At 39.9% G+C, this 11,834-nt stretch overlaps 1 protein-coding gene across 1 annotated transcript in view; it reads right to left on the reverse strand.

Moving 5' to 3' along the window:
• Positions 1-11,449, reverse strand: part of LOC105426826 (uncharacterized) — a 37,314-nt gene extending 25,865 nt beyond the window's left edge. The window contains exon 1 of the mRNA XM_089076105.1: positions 6,422-11,449. The gene's annotated coding sequence lies outside the window, so the exon portion shown is untranslated. The remainder of the gene's footprint in view (positions 1-6,421) is intronic.
• Positions 11,450-11,834: the final 385 nt, after the last annotated feature.

An 11,834-nucleotide genomic window follows, 5' to 3' on the forward strand; every position in this document is an offset into this window, starting at 1 on the left:
TATCTCTTCAGCGATAATGGGCGACCTCCGCGGCTCTATCCTTCGATGGGGAAATGTAAAGAGGACAGAGAGAAAGAGACAAGCAACGAGGGTGAAGATCCTCTTTCGGGATCCGACACATGGAGAAAAATCAGATCCGCGGATCTCTTTATAAGATCTTTTGGAATTGTCCTATTTCTACTCATTTTTATTCATTTAAAGAAAAATTTATTTTCGACACATAAATCTCAGTTTAGACAATCAGCCTAGGACTAAATAAATAATAAAATTATTTCGGAATCGAGAAAGTTAATTATGAAATTAAGGTGTGTTAAAAAGTGAAATTTAAACAAAATTCTTTAAAAAATTTTACTTTGTTTCTCAAACATAAAAATAAAAATCTGACGAAATGATCTGACACTTAAAAAATTGTATTTTATATTTCATATTTCTCTAGCAATAAATTATATAGATTTTCTTATTATTTAGTTCAGTTTGTCTCAAATCTCTATTCTATCCTCAAAACGAGACCTCCGATGTTCGATCAACGGGTTACGCGGGTTATTATGGACTCTCTCGCAGTTAATTTTTCATCCATGGAAATTTCGCTCAAACGTCGCTTAATTCTCGCGTCTCGCGCAGCTGAACGTGCCATCGCATCGAGTTTATGTTAAGAGAGTCCATGCGCACGCCGGAAAGGCGAGAAGAACGAGCGACGAGAGGAACCCGTTCGTTCGCGGGGCTTAAAAGGTGTCAGCGTGACTTCCCGCCCGAGCTCCGGGCTTTTCGAACCATTACTTTTTATTGGATCGCCGAGATCGATCCCTTTTTCCCCTGCGCCCCCGAACCTCCCGTCTTCCTCGCTCGCACTTTCTCCGACGGTTTCCACCTTTTCGCGTTGCTAAATCGCGGAAAAGTCTCGTTGAAAAGACGCCTCAGCCGCTTACCGGTGACGCGTACACGGGAGGAAGGAGAAGAAACGAGAGAATCCAGAAAAAGATGATCAAGATGACTGTCAAAGGCAGACGGGAAAACGCAGACGTCGCCGAGGCATACAAAGAGAAGATAATGCGGTATCAAACGTCCGTGGAATCACAATGAGGCGTCGGAAGCCAGCGGACTGACTGCTGCTTCGCTTCGCCGGTGAAATCTACCGCGAGGATAAATGTTTTTGTCCGCTCGGTGACGCCTCTCGCCGGGACGCCAGGCACGAATCGCATATCATGATTTTCAGTGATAACCCAGCAGACTAACGTACAAGCTGCATCATGAATCTCCTCCTCTTACTCATGTCGTATCTAGCGGAAAACGCAAACAAATAAAATTTAAAAAATAAAGAAAAAAATATGTTTTTCATCTTAGTGATAAGTTCTAAAAATTGTTCGGTATATTAAAAGTTTAGACAATATTGCAAATGAATGTTTCCTGATTTTCTTTTTCGAATAAGCATAGCATTTTCCATAGCATTTTAATCTCTTGATGCGAATGACGAATCGGTAGTTTACCGATTTTCACATTTATGAAAACTACGTTGCTTCTACGGTGCATTTTAAACAGGCGGAAAAAGGATTAAAAACGATTAACAGCGCCGGTCGGGCTGTCAATTTTTCGAACATCTCCGCCGAACTTTCCCCGCGGAATTTCCCTGTGTGACGCACGAGAGCGCCGCGCCGCGCCGCGCCGCGCCGCGCTACGTCGAGCCGCGAGCGGCCGGAATATTACACGATAACGATGGGACACGTGCGCCGACTGGTATGATCCGTCAATCAATCGTCCGGGGAATCGTCGGCGTGCAAAAAAGAAGAGCGAAAAGTGCATGTGACGCGACAGCCATGTTGCGATTTTTCCGCGCGCGGCGCGGAGCGGCGCGACGACGGGGTGTGCATTATTTCCAGCATCGGTTTTGTGCTTTCCGGCCGTTGACCCACTCCATCGCCAATCCACACACACATATACGCACACATCCACTCCTCTTCACCCTGTAGATCGCCCAGCAGCAGCAGCAGCAGCAGCAGCAGCAGCAGCAGCAGCAGCAGCAGCAGCAACCCTTCTCTCTCCCGTCGAACGTATCCGCAGACGAGCATTTTTCGAATATTCGATGCCTCTCTTTCTCTCTTTTTCCCTCGCTCCCTCCTCTCTTTCTCGCCATGACGGAATCGATAGGCTTTCGGTATAACTTCCTCGATGTAACTCGCCTCTTTACTCGAACGGATCAATTTTCCGCGAAAAGCGCGTCTCTCGCGAATACGAGACGCGCGATTCGAATTAAGTCACGCGGGCGCGGGCGCGAGAGATACGCTTGATCTCTAATCGTGTTACTTAATCCGCTCGCTACTGCGCCACGTCAACTCCTAGATATGTACCTAAATATCGTCAATGAAACTGCACAGCCCGTAATCTCACCTCTCGTATATTTATTCCGCAAGTGCTCACGCACTGTGAACGCGCTTGGATTGGGGTTACTTGTCTCCTCGTACAGAGATTTCGCGAAATGTTCACTTCGCAAACAGTTGCATCTACGAATTGAAATAGATGAATTAAACGACAATTTACAAAAAAACTATCTATTTGATACGAAAGTGTTATAGATACTTGCTCCAATTTATTACTTTAATTCCAAACATTTCTCTCATTCGCAAAAACATATCCTTTTTTTTTTTAATTATTATAAAATATTATATAAAATATAATTTTCCCTCAACGATTTTCACCAGCAACGGAAGTTTCGACTTCGTCACCATCGGATGTTTGTCAGATTTTTCGATATCGAAGGAGACGTCGCGACAGGTGAAGGTGTCGGGACGGAGCGGGCAGGACGATTAACTCGATTATCTTTCATGGTCGCGGTAAAGGCCATCGTCAAGAGAGGGACAAGCGCGCTTTTGTTTCGTGGTAATTGTCCTCGTGGTATAGCGTGGACGGCAACCTTCGCGTGACAGAAAGTCTCGTTAACATTGCCCGTAGAGAAAGGAATTACGAGATATCCCCTTGAACATACACATACAATTTTCTCCAGTAAGCGAGAGATCATTGGCCGCAAGCTGTGCGAATCGTGCTTTAACGCGATGAAGTCCCTCGATGAGTTCTCGATAAGAAAAACATATTTCAATTTACAATTCGTTATATTAACGCGCTATATTAATGTACTATATATCGTGTAAGTAAATAACAAAGTGATAATAAAAGAAATATTTTGTGCCCTCAAGATACGCTTTTATTTTAAATTGTTGCGTAAGAATATTGTGCGCGAACGATTTTACTCCCACTCAACGTATTGGCAATCCCGCGACGAATCGAGGAATGCTAAAAACGCGCGAGGAAAGGATGGCGCGAGCGAACGCGAGAAAGGATAATACCCTGTCCATTAGCGCGCTGACGAATATTTAAAGCGACGAGGATTTTCGCCGCTCGAATGAAGATCGGAGCGAATGGACGGCTGTCTCGCCACGTTCTTCGCGCCTTCGTAGTTTCTTACTGCAAACGAGCTGTGTAACGACCACGCGAGCTTACGATAATATTTACATTTTACGGCGATACGCGATGCTGGTGGCTATGATAAATTTCCCGCGTACAAACTAATCTCGTGCGAGATTTCCATGCGCTTGTACATTATCGCTCTGTTATCCCGGTGGTAAGAGCCCAATAGCACAACGAGCTAGTCTTAAAAGAACGTTCACCGCTACTGACTAATAACCGTAATTATTGGAGCATAGGTGGAAATTATGTGCGCGAATCATATTTTTTTATGAAAAATTTAATTGTCTCAAAAGCAAAACTCTGGATATAGTAAAATGCTTAATTATTTTACATTTTATTTTCTACGCAATTAATTATTCTATATGGTTTTGACTTGAAATAACAGCGAGAAATTATTTCGTGAATTTATAAAGAGTTAAAATCAGAACCATTTTAAATATTTTAGAAAGACTTGTAACAGCAAGTTTTAAAGCAAGTTATTACATAAATGTTACACGATGTTACGTATCTTCTGCTACGTACGATTATTACTGATCTACATATGATTATGTTTTAAGACGATAAACATTGTGAAGCAATGTTAATAAATTACGAACTCTTCTGCGTTTTCGTTTGTCGCCACCGCGAAAATTGTACGCAAAACGAAAAACTTTCCGTCAACTCGAATCCGCCTTAAGAAAACGCCTCTTTTCCAGTTGCTCCGAGGCGAAGTCGAGATTTCTCGTTAGAGGTTAATTCGCGCAATTGAGGCGGTTGCCATCTTAAAATGACTCTCTTGCCGGTTCCTGCGCTCCCTTCTCTCGCTCTCTTCATCGTTCTCTCTTTTGCGCGGGCCCGGAAACGGTTTCCCATTTCGAATCCACCGTGCGGGTTTGCCGTCACGTAATTTGACCAACGAGGTAAACGAACCGAGCGCTAGGAAAAAGAGCAGGGAAATCAGAGAGGAACTAGCAGATCTATTTATTCGGACGTACCTTTTCCAAATTTTCATGCAGGCTTTATTACAGCTTCGTAGCATTCGAAAAAAGATTTTAAAGAGAGAAATGATCTAATTTTGATTATAATATTTAACATTTCTCTTGATCACTTTTCTTGATTACATTGAATTATATTTTACTAGAGAAGCTCTTTATTTTTTTCCATTGATTATTACTCCGCTTTTATCAAATATCTCTATTTTTTTTTTTCATTCCTAGACGAACTTATCTGTTCGATTTGTTCAATAAATAAAAACTGATCATTGAGAAAGTCGACGAAGCAAAAAGAGAGAACAGGCTTTGTACGCTGAGAATGATATCGACTGAACTTTTAATTCCCCCACGGAGCCGCCTTGAGGATGGCAAATTCGATTCGAAACTGGCGTCGTCGTATCAATTACCCTGAATGACATTTCTAAACATTTTTCCGTCCGTGCTCGGCTGTCGTGCTTCTATTAACAAATTAAGCGCAACTTGCAGTTCCACTTAGCGCCCAAGTGGAAACGCTGTACTCGATTAAATTTAAGATTCAGTTCCATTTAAGTATTACGCTCGGAAGTGGCGGGAATGGATCCTTGCACGGCTCTCCATCGTTTAATGCAGTTTTCACAATTCAATTTTGCCGCGAGGATTCTTACGTTCCGACGTATTAACGTTTCTTAACACCGAGGAGAGGATGAGTTATTGAAGATCGCGTCAATTAATTGTACAAGTGTACGTATAAAAACACAAAATGGTACCCGGTATGTGTGTACAGTATCTAGAGTATTTATACTTATAAATATTTTTTTATATTATATAGCCAGATATTTATATATGACGCGTGCGATTTTATATTTGCCAATTTAAAAATTTTTGTTGATTAAAATAAACACAAAACGCACGTTAAATAAATTAAAAAAGAAGCATATGTGATCTATCTAGATAGGTATTAAAATAATTTCTACACCTATCGTCAATTTTTGAACACCCCATATAATATTTGTATAAAGCAACTTCCGTTCTGTTCACAATTCACTGTTTACAGTTCTGTTTTCATTGTAGATAACCGGTTTTTATTCGTGGAAAAAGCAAGCTATCGTTTGCATATCGTTCGCGACTTATCACTGACAGCTTGCAAGTTTCATTACGCAGCGTTATACGAATTGCGGGCGGAGGAACCGCATGTGTATCGTGTTGCGTACGTTGCGGAATCTAATATAACTGATAGAGTGCACTACTCAAAACAATATATTACCACAACCGACAAAAATAAACCTGTGATGCAATGCCACGGGCATAGAATGACGGAAGTCTCGCCAATTTGCGTTCGCAAATATCGACCTTCGGGCGGCAACGTCAAGTTATTGGGAAATCCAGATGATACGTTTTTCTCTGTTGCACGATTCAATAGTTGCCGTTGGAGATGCTTAATCTCCATATTTAACATATTTTCATTTAGTTTTAATCAATTGATATGAATAACAATACCGCAGAAATATCAAAATTTTTAATGGCATTACAATGTGGCATGATTATCTTGTTAATTATATTAAAATAATAAATTGAAATAAATAAGAATAAAATTACGCTTAATTTGATGCGAAATATACATTCATACATTCAGTTATGTTTCGTTTATATTTAATTTTTGTGGAGAAATAAATAAACGATAGCCGTCGCGCATTAGAGCGATAAAAATTTCAAAATACTCTTAATGCCTCGAGCCTTGAGATAATGTTTGCACAGCTTATCACTCGGCTACGTTCCCATTCTACTTCTATCGCGTTTTTTGCAAAATGAAATGATCTTGGTACTGCGCCTTATGCATTTAAAAGAATCTCGTCATATAACAAATAATATCTGTTTTGTTGCAAATAAAATTAATTTCTCACAAAATTAAAACTGTTAATGACTTTATCGAAAAGTATTTAAACTGAGCCTGTCGAAATCAGTTTCCCAATCAAATCCAAAACAAAGTTATAAAAAGACAGTTAATTAGAACTTACCGGTTATCTCAATATCGCGTAATGCAAATTGGATTGACGCTATAATCAATTCACAATTTATTCGCTGAATAATTAAACATTTGAAGCATTCGGAATTTTAACGCGTCCCAATTATCGCGTTTTTATATTTCGTAACAGCAAATAATCGTATTTCGTAATCTGACATGTGTGTGTGTGTGTGTGTGTGTGCGTGCGCGCGTGCGCGCATGTCCAAAATATAAAACAGTAAAAACTGAGAACTATATAATATCTGACTTTGACAAATGCTGTAAATAACACGATTTCGCGCCTATCGAGTCGCGAATATGACGCGGCCCGTCGATTCTCACGTCAAGACCTATTTGCTTAACACCGTCGACGAACGTATCTCTCTCGCGGACGGATTTCTCGCGATAAAAACCGACGACGACTCCGAACCGACGTACGTACGAGATCGCTTTTACAAAGTAGATGCAATGTTTTACAACAACGTGGCCGCAGCCTCGGTCGTTCGGAGTATACTGAAAGATAATTGTCCGCTATCAGCTGACCCTTGTCATCCGCAGCCTGTCGTCCCGCCAACGCCTCCCTCTCGTCGATGCAACGATGCATTCTCCTACGTCGACACACATACACGCATACACACACACACACACACACACACACACACACACACACACACACACACACACATGTATACATATCGCGTTCGTCGCTACACCGGACGTACAAAAGGTACTTCGTCGGCTATCGTTTACACGATAATCTCAACGCATGGAACTGGACAGATATGTGGCGTTACATGTGGCATTAATAACGTTAGTTGTATGGCCAATAATGTATACGACGTGCTGACGTAATCAAGTCAATTCAACGACGTTTTTGTTATTATTATTACGGTGCTATTGTTGAAAAAAAAAGGAATAACGTATAATTGAATAATTTGGAATATATGATTAATGTTAGATTTCGTCGCAAATTTCTTCGAAATCTGGCTTGAAGAAATTATTTGAAAAAAAAAAAATGATTTGGAGAAAAAAAATTTGTATATGGATTTTTGTGATTTGTGTTGTTCGGGAAATAGAGAAATTCACTAGAGATTGGATTAAGATAATTAGTCGTACACAATCAACATTCTCAATCTCATTAATGCATCGCGTTCTCAGAAGCCATTAAAACGGCATATCGATATAACGACAATTAAACGCAACCACGTTCACCACAATCGCGGTGCAGAGAAATGGTTAATTATCATATCAATTATCGAAAGAGCTATCAATGGGAAGAGGAGAGGGCAATGGCTCGTTAATGCCAGTACTGTCAATGCAACATGTTACAATGTCCAATAAAACGGCGCTCGATAACAATAATGGCACAAATACGCATATTTTCATTTTGGCATATCGCAACATTTTCATAATGTAAATTTGTATGTCGTAGTTTGATCAAAAACCGAATTGAATAGAGAAAAAATATTTTCTTTGTCAGATGTAAAGTATAATAAATAATTATGTGTGTCTAACTCACTACTAAGATCAAATCAAACAGTGAATTCAAATCCTACTTAAATTCTTGTTCGCGTTTCATTCAACATGATCACCTTATGCTATAAATACTATTTATTTTAAAAGAAGAGATAAAAATTTTATCGATAAATTAAAATTGCATTAATTTTTCAGAATTATTTTGTTCCCATTTGTTGTTATAATATACAGCGTTGATACAATTACAATTATAAAAAAAAAAATGTATGATTTATCTTTCTCTTTTATTAGTGTCAAACAATCACCGGGTAGACAGATATTTTTAAGCTCAAGTCCACTGTTCCAAGTTTATTGCTGTATTGTTCGACAAGGTTGAAACTATCTCGTACGTGTCAAATTTTTATTTATTCTTAAAAACGATATCGAAGCTTCTCTCGGCAAGTACGATATCGTGAATTTTATCGGTGCCGACGGCGGAAATGTTACCTCCAACCCTGCAACGCTATATCTATCTACTCCACTAGCCACCCTCGTCGACTTTCCGCTCGCAAGAACACACCATTCTCCGCGATCTGCTGAAGTATCGTAAATTCGATCCGAGGTAAACGATGCCAATGGGAGCAGTCGATATTGTGTCGCACGCGTTATGTAGATACCGATGCGGGCGAGGTGAGAGAAAGAGGGCTGAATTCCGTTTCTTGCTGTGCCAGGGTGCATCGTGTCGCTGCTAATTGGCCGGAGGAGAATGGCGAGTAAACAGACTATGAACAGTTTTCCCTATCGGTCGATGGCTCGATTAAAGCTTTTTCTTAACGCGAGGTCGTTATCGAACTCAATATCGCATACAATGACATAACGCGAATTATAAAGACATTTTTATACACACATTCGATATTTCCATATCATATTTTTTAACCGAACAGTCAAAAGATCGTGAATATTTTTCTAAAATTTCTGATCTTGTTACATATTACGATTTTTATTTGTTTTTACACCGGTTAATATGCACATAGAAATTAAATTAATTAAAAGTTTGAAAAAAAGCTCGAAATATCCTGCAAAGGCAGTGCGTTGCGGAAAAAATAAAGAGTGTCTTTGCCGGTCGCTTAAGAATGAGAAACGAGAAAGGGTGGAGTATACCCTTCGATGCGCGATTAAAAGAAGGAGGGAGGAAGAAAGGAAGGAGAGGCGATATTGTCTCGGTGATTATTTATGGCAAATTTTAAGCCCCTAAGTGTGGCCGCTGTAATAATTAACAAAAGGCATTATGCCGCGCGGAGAATGAGTCGCCCGTCCGCCCTCTCACTCGTTCGCTTGCCCCCTCGCGTTTAAGGGGTGCGAAGGTGCGCGCTCGGTTCGTCCGTTCGCCAGGAGAGATAACACCTGGGACCAGCGGCGCTCGATTGCCCGGGGCTCATTTACTAATGAGCACGGCCCTACAACGTCCGCGAGAGTAATGTGACTTCTTTTCCGACGGCCGCAGCCGGGCGTACAACGATGCGCGCGATTTACGGGCGCGATTCGTCCCGTCGAAAAAAACTGATGATCGTACCGCGAGCGTTGGCGAACCGAACAAACGTAACGTCACCTGTTTCACAATTTTTCCCTTCCCCCAACACGATTAATTAAATTCGAGTAAATCCTACCAAAAGATACTCTGTTAAAAAATCATTTTAACGTCTATTAAAGTCAAAGGCAATTGAAATTTTCATGGCATTATATAAATATTTGCAGCATTACGGATAAAAATCTTAAAAATCAAAATTTAAAGATATAGAAAGGATATTCTATCTGTATAAAAATATGTATAGGCGTATATTTGTTTTTTAATTACAACAGCTGCACGATAATTCGTTTTATTACTGCGTTATATATATATATACATGATTACTAATTAATAACAAAAATGAAAATTTAATTAGATCATTAGTGGATATTGAAATTACGACAGTAAGTAAAATTGTGAAATACAGGATCGGATTATTAAATTTAAATTAAATGGACAACACAAAGGATCGAACAGTCAAAAATAATTAGATGAAAATCAGATAGAAATTCGCATGACTCATTAATGTTCGGGTATTTGAGTACTCGTACAACGGCTGGATCTCGACCGGAACATCCCTTGAATCGTCCCGCTGCCACCCCGTTCCAAGCTTGTTCCCTCATCGTTGTTCGATTCGTCACGAGAGAAGAACGTAAGCCGGATGAGTCAGGGGTGTATGCTACACAAGGTATTCACTCTGCCTCTTTCTCTTTCTGTCTCCCGTTTTATCTCTTTTTTTTTTTTTCGTATAATCTTTCTCGACGTCGAGCGGACATGCACGGCGCTCGTAAAGTTCCGAGGGAGCACTCGACGACAAAAGGGCGAGTCCGGGTGTTTGAAAGATGAACGCGTGTGGGAATTAAGAGTGTGCGGTAAATGATGAATCGAAACGTGATACGTGATAACTAGAGATGAATTTGTGCACTGTCGATTTTCGAGGGAGATAAATGTATAGCTTGCACGAAAAATTAAATGGTGATACAAATGCTTCTTTTTTTGCCGATAAATGTATGCTCTAATTTAAGGAAATTATGTAATGTTTTTGTAATATAATATTTTATGAAAACTTTTGTAAAATAAATATTGAGAAGTGTCAATCGATCATTGGTATTGAGTGACATGAATAAAACTGAATGTTTGATGTTGAATGTTTTAAACCGTTTTTTTACATTAATTTTGATTTATACAGATTCTTTAGATTTAAAACAGAAATTTAATAACGATGATACATTGCAGATTGGAAAATGTGAAATGTAAAACTATAGAAGAATTTATACTAGAAAAATCTCATTCCGCGATTAGAGTGTAACATCTTGTAACCTCAAGCAAAGTGCGTGCGAGTTTTTCGATCGAGATAATAACCACACATTATGTTGTACGCCCTCCAATTAATATCACTTTACGTTAGCTTAGCACCGAGTAAATAATCTCGATCCAGCGGCTACTTAATTACCGTTATGGCTATCCGAGAACGATGACGCGTTCATCAATAAAAGCAATGTTAAGATTTATTCTTATAAAAGTTCTTTTTCTTTTAAAAATTCTTTGGTGAACAAAAAAAAACTTGAATTGAGTTTACTTGTAACAATGAAAATAGCTCGATTACTTGAATAAAGGATAAAGATATGCTTCCGTTTTACGCGATTATGCAATTTGTACTTTTCTCCACTTCCTCCTCCCACTCTTTCGGGCCATCGCGAAAGAGGCTACCGCAGACGTATAGGGACTTAATGGTTGAAATTTAGAGCGGTTTAAGTGGCATATGGTGGCATTTTAATTGACAGTCTGATTAGGTCATCGCGGTCTGAATCGTCGTAACACATGGGCGAACGAATGGACGACCAGACGAGCAGAGAGATGGAGGAGGAGGAGGAGGAGGAGGAGGAGAAGAGAAGCTAAGCACCACGTGGGGAATACTTCATGAGAACCGGAGCACGCCAGGGCCGTGCAAGTCGCTCGATAAAAAACGTCCCTGTCACCGTGCTCTCTTCAGAGACCTCTCCAAGTCCGGCCAATCCGGTATTCTCCGGTCAAATCGCGAGCGTACTGAATTACGAAGGTCTTCGCCGAAGGAGTTCACGACTCCGCTTAATTTAATTGCGCGATAATTTTCAGAAGTGGTATAATTATTGTGTGGATATAACGGTGAATTTACTTAAAACTACAGCGGCAGTTCTCAAGCGCGCAATTTCCCAGCAAATTGTATTGTTATATCTTCGTTACTCTACAGCCAATTATTTCGTCGTACCACCGTCACAGAGTTTGCGTAATATTAAACGCAAATTGCCAAACGTACAGTTTATCTAATCATCACGTACACGTTTCGTTTTATACATATAACATCGTCTTATTCTTCGTTTCTAAGTAACGCGTGATATAACACTCACCGGCTACAACCGTCCGC

Source organism: Pogonomyrmex barbatus, unplaced genomic scaffold, assembly GCF_055798465.1.
Source record: "Pogonomyrmex barbatus isolate J1 unplaced genomic scaffold, ASM5579846v1 scaffold2, whole genome shotgun sequence".
In the NCBI taxonomy this organism is placed as follows: Eukaryota; Metazoa; Arthropoda; class Insecta; order Hymenoptera; family Formicidae; genus Pogonomyrmex; species Pogonomyrmex barbatus.